This window comes from Dermacentor albipictus, chromosome 1 (genome assembly GCF_038994185.2).
Source record: "Dermacentor albipictus isolate Rhodes 1998 colony chromosome 1, USDA_Dalb.pri_finalv2, whole genome shotgun sequence".
NCBI lineage: Eukaryota > Metazoa > Arthropoda > Arachnida > Ixodida > Ixodidae > Dermacentor > Dermacentor albipictus.
The window spans coordinates 307418385-307427276 of NC_091821.1; the positions used below are offsets into that span (position 1 = coordinate 307418385).

General features: G+C 48.3%; 1 long non-coding RNA gene across 1 annotated transcript; it reads left to right on the forward strand.

Annotated features, from left to right (window-relative positions):
* The first annotated feature begins 613 nt into the window (after positions 1-613).
* Positions 614-2253, forward strand: LOC139057298 (uncharacterized). The gene is made up of 3 exons (XR_011512679.1): positions 614-724; positions 1562-1673; positions 1856-2253. It is a non-coding gene; the product is annotated as an uncharacterized lncRNA (long non-coding RNA).
* The last annotated feature ends 6639 nt before the right edge of the window (positions 2254-8892 follow it).

An 8892-nucleotide genomic window follows, 5' to 3' on the forward strand; every position in this document is an offset into this window, starting at 1 on the left:
AGAATACGATTGAGTGGGTAGCTGCTGGGACGGCGCATGCTTTGCAGTAAGGCGCGCGACGACGAAATGTACTGTGGCGGCGCTGCGATCGAAGTGAATTGGACAGCATCAAGGTCGCAGCGTAGGAAACTGCTGGCGATTCTACCAGGCCCCGTACACTCTCAAGTTCAACTAATGGCCACAGAGGGCGAAAAAATCGACCGCGCGCCGCTGCTAACAAAGCCGACCTAGTAGCATCACCTCGGGATTCGTTCGTTAGTTCCAACATTTCCCGGTAGAGGCGTCGTAATAAGCGCAATTTTATCTTACAAACTTTCTCTTACAATTACCGAAGCATTTTCTTTTACATAAAAACAGGGCAAAATTATCATTGCTAATTAGATATTGTACTCTTTGTTAGTAAGTTTATTGTTTCTTCGCCATTATGAACGCAAATAGCGTTCAGCATCATCGATCTTTCACGTGACCTCTGGCCTGGATTTAAAATTTTTACCGGTATTTCCGAGTGCACGGCGGCACGGATTCATTCGTTCGTACACTCAAGACTGGTTGCTTCTTTGTTTCTAAAACTAGTTTCTTGCGCTTCTATGTAACTTGGGGTGAAGTTACGTGTTTGCAAGCGGACATGTAAGCCCGGCAGTTGGGTTTCGGTCGTGAGCCATTCGGAACAGGTCTGCATCGAAACGGGAGCTGGATTTTGCTGCGGCTGACAACGGCAATAACGGTGAGTCGTTTAACACTGCTGCTTCAATCGTTATATAATATCTGTCTCATTACCTTCCAGGCGGGCACAAGTTAACGAACTAGATCCTGCATTACATATGGGCAGTGAGGATCTCAGTTGCTGTTTCCTAAATAAACCTTTACTTGCGAGGCTGTCGTTTGGTTTACACACACAACCAGGAAAGAAAGAGCGATATCGGAACGCGCGTCTCATTTTTCATGTTATTGTAGCCGTGGTTGTAGGTGACTGAGTAGCCTTATCAATATACAGATTAAACATTTTTTCGAGTCGGCCGGCAACGTCTTTCGTCCACAAAACCGAATAATCCTTTGGTAAAATGAAGTGAAAGTACAGAATTTAATGTATTAAACAGTTGCAAGCATGATACCCATATTTCGTACTTGTTGGTTCCAAATGTTCTTGCTGTTCAGATTGGTTTACCGTAGGGCATTTATTTTTGCAGTAGTGAAGCGGTGCATCACGTTCGTGGAGAAAAATAATGCATCAGTTCTAATAGCTTCATGACTTTCACGCATTTGCTTGAGTAACTAGCAGTGTGATCACTTCTAGAGCATAAATGAACCCACAAATGTTCTCATTTGTGATCTTAATAGTACTTGCGCTGTTGACATGCATTGTAGTTAGGCAGACATCAATTTTATGGGCAATAGCAATATTTATTTAACATGCTGCTTAAGCACCCTAGAATAGACAGTGTACATTTGCATGTGTTCCGTAGTCGCAAATCATTACAACATATATGTCACACCTTTTTGCATTTCATATTGCAAAACTTTGCTTTTTCAATTTCTGATTCAGTCAAAATTTCTGTTCCAGACATGCAGTAATGAGGACGGCACCAGTATAAAGCAACACACTCCACGCACTAAACAGAAGCTGCTGCCTGCTACGACAAGGTCATTGTGTGGACATTGGCTACTACTACAAGGTAAACAACATATGGTTCAGAAATAAATATGTTTGATCTATGCTGTATTGGCTTGCCGTTTGCAGCAGATATGAATGTTTGTTCATATATATGGTTCAGTATAATTGGTTCGAACATATAAAACCCACATAAATTTGGCTAATCTGTGCTATATCTCACGTGTCACCGTTTTGCCCCAACAGAGTCTATGCCAAGCACATCTTGGTCATCACAGGAGCTCCTATCTGCACCAACAGGAAGGGGCTGGAGCCGAATTTGCAAGGCTTTTACACCAAGAACAAAGAAGCATATGCACAAGAATATGGATGAGATATCAAGTCTGCAAAGGACTGTGTTAAGACTGCAAAGAGCTTCAGCCACCATTCCACCAGCACGGACATTTGGCTGAGTCATCCAAGTAACTCAAAAAGGACTTTCTAGAAATTCTTCGTCTTCAGATGCACCTGCAACATCTGACCAAGCACGGACGACGCTGGCCAAAAGATTGAGTTTCATCAGTTCGTCCTTAATCAGCTTCCAAGCCATGTTAATTCCGTTTGTGCGAAGTGTAATTTTTCTTCTATAAATGCAAGCTTTCTCATTGCCCATTTTTGTTAGAGGTTATTCATCCTCATCCAAATATAAAGGTCAACCTTTATATTTGGATATTTCGCTGATACTTAATACCAGTCACTGTCTAGCAGCCTAACATATCTGTAGCAGTATCTTCTAGTGTATGTTGTCATGCGCAATTACTCTCCTGAAATAGCTGATGCAGCATCGGCATGCGTCTTGCATTAACCTATGCACATGTGCTATGCACCATTTTACTTTTCTTGGTGTTTTTAGCCTTCAATGCTTGCAGAGCAGAGTGGCTTCTCTCTTGAATGCAAGCTTTCTCATTTTCCATATTCCTAGTCTCGTTGATGATTGCTCCTCTTCCTTGATAGCCTGGGTCTTTGTGCAAGCTACAGTGAAGTGATTGATTGCAGAATCTGGTTTTGCTGCCACACTTGGTTGTGGTAACTGTGTTACAGATGTGGGGGCCTGGTCAGTTGCATTGGTAAGCAGTCCCTCGAGGTAAGCATTTGCTCCTGCAGTCCGCAAAGCGACATAGACTCCCAGTATACACACACCATAACTGGTGCGCCCCGTTCGTTCTGGCCTGCTGCAGCCATGGGCAAATTGTGCTTGTGGCCTACCTCGGCCATGATTTGCTCAAAACGGAGACCAGCATATGTGCTTACATGGTTCGAAGTGTATGAAGTTGATAGCCGTATGGGTGGAAAGGCCCGCAAGAATGGCTGCCGAAGGTGATGCCCACAAAAGCGACTTGTCCACATTGCGACAAAGTGGGACACAAAGTGTGAGCCACACATAGCGGCCCCCGAAAGAAAATAAATGTGCAGGTTGGAAAGGAGTTAACGCTAAAATGCCGGGTAGTCCATGTCGCTGTGTTGGTTGCGGCAGCAGATGCCTGCGTCACCTGATTGCTTCGCAATGGAAGTTGCTCATCTTCAACGGCAACTGTTGGTTCAAACAGGTGCAAGGCTCTGTCCAATCTGTTTGTACCGCAGGTTGTCGCTCGTTACCAGACCACCACATGTGACAAAGGCAAGCATTATGCCTGTAAGATGGTTCGTAGCCAATGTATAATGTATTGTCAACCTCAAGCGGTGACTGATTGCCGTTTAATTTTGCTGTTATGTCACTTGGTTACGGTCGCAGTTTTATGTTTTTCGAATATTGCTGCCTGGTCGGTTGCACTGGGAAGCAGCCTCTCGAAGTAAGAATTTGATCCTGCAGTCTGCACAGCGACATAGACTCCCAATTTACGCACACCGTGATTCGTGCTCCCCGTTCACCCTTTCCTGCTGCAGCCATGGGCAAATTGTGCCTCTGGCCTTTCTCGGCCGCGATTAGGCATGAACGGAGACCAGCATAAGTGCTTACATGGTCGGACGTGTATGAGGTTGGGTGGAAAGGCCCGCAAAAGTGGCCGATGAAGGTGATGCCCACGAAAGCGACTTGTCCATATTGAGACAATGTGGGACACCAAGTGTGAGCCACACATTAGCGGCCTCCAAAAGAAAAGAAACATGCAGGCTGGAAAGGAGTCAATGCTAAAATGATGGGTAGTCCATGTCGCTGTGTAGGCTGCGGCAGCAGATGCCTGCGTCACCCGACTGCTTTGCACTGCAAGTTGCTCATCTTTAACAGCGACTGTCGCCGCAAACAGGTGGGACACTCTGTCCAATCTGTTTCTGCTGCTGGTTGTTGCTCGTTAGTAGACCACCACGTGCGACGAAGTCGGGCACTACGCCTGTAGGTAGGCAGCTCAATGTACCCTAAGAGACCCGTGTATGTGAATGCTCACTGTTGCCATATGGTTCGTCGCCAATGTATGATGTATTGTCTGAACCTCATGCGGTGACTGATTGCTGTTTAATTTTGCTGTTATGTCACTTGATTATGGTCGCAGTGTTATATTTTTCGAATATTGCGGCCTGATCGGTTGAACTGGGAAGCAGCCTCTCGAAGTAAGAATTTGATCCTGCAGTCTGCACAGTGACATAGACTCCCAATTTACGCACACCGTGATTCGTGCTCCCCGTTCACCCTTTCCTGCTGCAGCCATGGGCAAATTGTGCCTCTGGCCTTTCTCGGCCGCGATTAGGCATGAACGGAGACCAGCATAAGTGCTTACATGGTCGGACCTGTATGAAGTTGGGTGGAAAGGCCCGCAAAAGTGGCTGATGAAGGTGATGCCCACGAAAGCGACTTGTCCATATTGAGACAATGGGGGACACCAAGTGTGAGCCACACATTAGCGGCCTCCAAAAGAAAGAAACATGCAGGCTGGAAAGGTGTCAATGCTAAAATGATGGGTAGTCCATGTCACTGTGTAGGCTGCGGCAGCAGATGCCTGCGTCACCCGACTGCTTTGCACTGCAAATTGCTCATCTTTAACAGCGACTGTCGCCGCAAACAGGTGGGACACTCTGTCCAATCTGTTTCTGCTGCTGGTTGTTGCTCGTTAGTAGACCACCACGTGCGACGAAGTCGGGCACTACGCCTGTAGGTAGGCAGCTCAATGTACCCTAAGAGACCCGTGTATGTGAATGCTCACTGTTGCCATATAGTTCGTCGCCAATGTATAACGTATTGTCTGAACCTCATGCGGTGACTGATTGCTGTTTAATTTTGCTGTTATGTCACTTGGTTATGGTCGCACTGTTATGTTTTTAGAATATTGCGGCCTGGTCGGTTGCACTGGGAAGCAGTTTCTCGAAGTAAGCATTCGCTCCTGCAGCCTGCACAGCGACATAGACTCCCAATTTTCATGCACCGTGATTCGTGCTCCCCGTTCGCGCTTTCCTGCTGCAGCAATGGGCATATTGTGCCTCTGGCCTTTCTCGGCCGCGATTAGGCATGAACGGAGACCAGCATACGTGCTTACATAGTCCGATGCGTATGAAGTTGATAGCTACATGGGTGGAAAGGCCCGCAAAAGTAGCTGATGGAGGCGATGCCCACGAAAGCGACTTGTCCATAGCGAGACAATGTGAGACACCAAGTGTGAGCCACACATTAGCGGCCCCCGAAAGAAAAGAAACGTGCAGGTTGGAAAGGAGTGAACGGCTAAAATCTGGGGTAGCCCATGTCGCTGTGTAGGCTGCGGCAGCAGATGCCTGCGTCTCCCGATTGCTTCGCAATGCAATTTGGGCATTTTTAACGGCGACTGTCGCTGCAAATAAGTGGCACACTCTGTCCAATATGTTTCCGCTGCTGGTTCTTGCTCGTTAACCTGACCACCACGTGCGACGACGACGGTGAGCCGTTTACGAGCTCGCGTCAATGATTCCAGCGTATCTCGACATGCAAATTTTATTTCTGCTATTGCACGAGGATGTACACTGCTTGTCTTCTGCCAATAAAGTCGCGCGTTCTGTTCACTCACTTGTGGCTTGTTTGTATGGGCGTCAGTAGAGGCTCTTGGCAATTAGAACGCACCAGCTAAGCGGCAGCGAAGGCATTGAGGCATGCCGCATAGCCTGCAGGGCAAGCACGGCACGTACCAGCGTACGCGACCGGCAAAAAACGGCCATATTGAATTTTGCGCTAAAAAAAAAAAGTTTGCACTTCCGCTTCCGGATTGAGCAACGTCATCTGGCGTCCCCGAAAGTTAGTTCCATGCGCTGCCGCTGCTTATTTTCGAACCACTGCCAAAGGTACAGTTTCCCTTCTCTAAAGTTGTTCTTTATTCTATGATTCTACTGGGCGGGGTCGTTCGTACGCGCTTCGCGCGCGCTGCTGTTTGCGATCAGACCGCTCAAATGGGTGTTTATATATATAATTGTATAGGACATGCACTTACGCCTTTGGCAATATATATATGTATATGCCTTAGGAAGATAATAGCGTCATATTTTATTCTACTATGTTTTTGTGCGGTTCTCTTTGGAGAACAATTATGTTTCTTGTTAAAAATTAAATTGTGGCGTTTTACCTGGCAAAAGCACTTTCTGATTATGAGGCACGCCGTAGTGGAGGACTCCGGAAGTTTCGCCTACCGAGGTTCTTGTACACGGGTCTTTTCGCATTTCGCCCCCATCGAAATGCGGCCGCCGTGACCGGGATTAGATCCCGCGACCTCGTGCTCAGCAGCCCAACACCATATATCCACTGAACAACCACGGCGGGTATGTTTCTTGTTCTTTAAGCAGTATGTGTCCCTCGTGTGTACTTTTGCACATGTAGTTTTTCATCAGTAGGTCTCGCGAAACACAGGCGGAAGAAAACATGTGTAATTAGCTTCCTGCTTGCCGCTTCAAAGAAATAAAACAAATCGGCCCCATCCGGCGCCTTGTACTGAGATTTATGGGAAGTATTCTTACAGAAAAAGAAAAGCAAAACACTGCAGCGCAACATTCCATTCATGTTTCCATCTTCCTCGCGTAACAGAACGCTGAGTGATTGGCACGGGTTCTTTTATTACGGTCGGCATTCGGGCGCTTAAAACAGTTTTATGTAGCTATTATGCTACGATCTTTGGCCCGTAAGCGGTGGGAACTTTTTTGTCTAATCTAAGCTTAACAACAACATTATAAAAGAAAACTCAGTGCCCTTCCACTCTGTGAAGAAGGATGACCACCGAAGCTGGGTATGTGGGCCCCTTAATGGCGAATCGCAGCTCAGCCGCAGGTCGGCGCGGCATTGCAATATCTTTGGGATCGGCTCTCAGCTCTCTGTTCCTGTATCTGGCAGGCTCGGCTTGTTTATTCCTTTCTGTGTTGCGCTGTACCAGTTCTAGAATGCAATACCATCGTATACCCTATCCTCAACCCTAGCAACCCGCCGTGGTTGCTCAGTGGCAATGGTGTTGGGCTGCTGAGCACGAGGTCGCGGGATCAAATCCCGGCCACGGCGGCCGCATTTCGGTGGGGGCGAAATACAGAAACACCCGTATACTTAGATTTAGGTGCACGAACCCTAGGTGGTCGAAATCTCCGGAGTCCTCCACTACGGCGTGCCTCATAATTATAAAGTGTTTTTGGCATGCAAAGCCCCATAATTTAATTTTTTCAACCCTACTGTGTGTTTAACGCCTGCTTCACTTCCGCCGCGGGTCGACCCGGCATTGCACTATCTTAACGATTTTGTTTTTCTACACGCGGACACGATAGTATATACGTCTTAACCGCTTCGCTGTAAAAAAAAAGATAGAAGAAAAACCTGGCCGACGATTACGCTTCTTGGTAATGCGATCTTTGAGCGCATCTTTGAGCGCAGCTGCTGCCTTATTTCAACAGCAAGCAAGGGCATACAGAACACGCACTGCCGAACGGAGGCGGTTCTGCGTTTCGGATTGGGCAGCACACACCGCGATCCGCCGCTTTCGAGCCGGTGCTCCGGCGACGCGCCATCGCGACCGCCGAGGAGAGGGGGGGGGGGGGGGGGGGGATTGAATGTTTCTTCTGTGGTGGGATGAGGAGACAAGTAAATAGGGTTATTGAGTAGAGGTCACACTCATTCACTCGCAGACAGTACTCAATGTGGCCGCACATTGGTTGGCGTGGGAAGTAGAAGAAAGGGGACGAAACTCTAGAACTACTGTCTTTCGAGTCACCGCAACGGCACTGCGCCAGGTGGAGGTATAGTGCAAGAGCGGAGGCGGTAGAAGGACAGCCAGGCGCCACACAGCCAGATGCGACAAATGCCACTGAGGAACACACCCCGCAAGCGGGGGAGCGTGAGACGCGGCTGAGAGCTGTACAGCCATATGACGCGGAGACGGAGGAGCGGAGAGCCGTGGCAGTGCCGCGACAGCGGGACTAGGCACGGCGAGGGCGGAGTGGACGGTAGCGTCGAGAGCTACCGCAGCTGTGCTGCGCGGAGGAAATGGGCTAGAGGATAGGCGACAACACGTGATCCGGCTTTGGAGGACAAAGGGAGAGCAGAGCTCGCGCCGTGCGCTGGCTCTGGCTACGTAGCTGGTTACGGCGAGGTACGACGGCGACGTAAAACGCTTGAATGGGCGCCAAAGTGCTGCACTCTAAAGAAAAGCGGCGCGGTAGCTTAGTTAGTGGCTACATAGTGGATATAGCGTTGCGCTGCTAAACTCGAGCTCATAGTCCTAAACCAGGTCGCGGAGGAGGAGGAGGAGGAGGAAAAACTTTATTTGCTCTAATTTATTAGAAATTTGCGGTGGCAGATGTGGTCGGCCGTCTTCACGGTCTTATTCCCCATCTGCGCAGGGTCGACGCCCCTATTCCAGGGCACCACTGAGGGTGGCTACTCGGTGAGCGTGCCTTTTTTACTAGTCCATGCTGGACTTTCGGGTCGCTGCTGGAGAGCACCCTCTCACAGTGCTCCGCACTCGGGTCTTTTATTTGAAGGAATTGTTGATTCTGAACGCATTCTCATGTAATGTGGTATAGGTGGGCTTGGCGCCGCACCAGGGGCAAATGTCTCTATACTGGGTTGGAAACATCTTGCTTAGTGTGCTTAGATTTGGGTATGTTCCTGTTTGCAGCCTCCTCCAAGAGGTTGCTTCATGCTGATTTAGGCTGTTGTGGGGTGGAGGGTATTTGATTCGGACCCCCTTATAGTAATTCAGAATGTCTGAGTAGCTTGGGTTGACTGGTATTGGTTCCTCATGGTCGGTGAATTCGATGGAAACGAATTGAAAAAAACAAACAAAAAAACTTGTGTACTTCTGTTTAGGGGCACGTTAAAG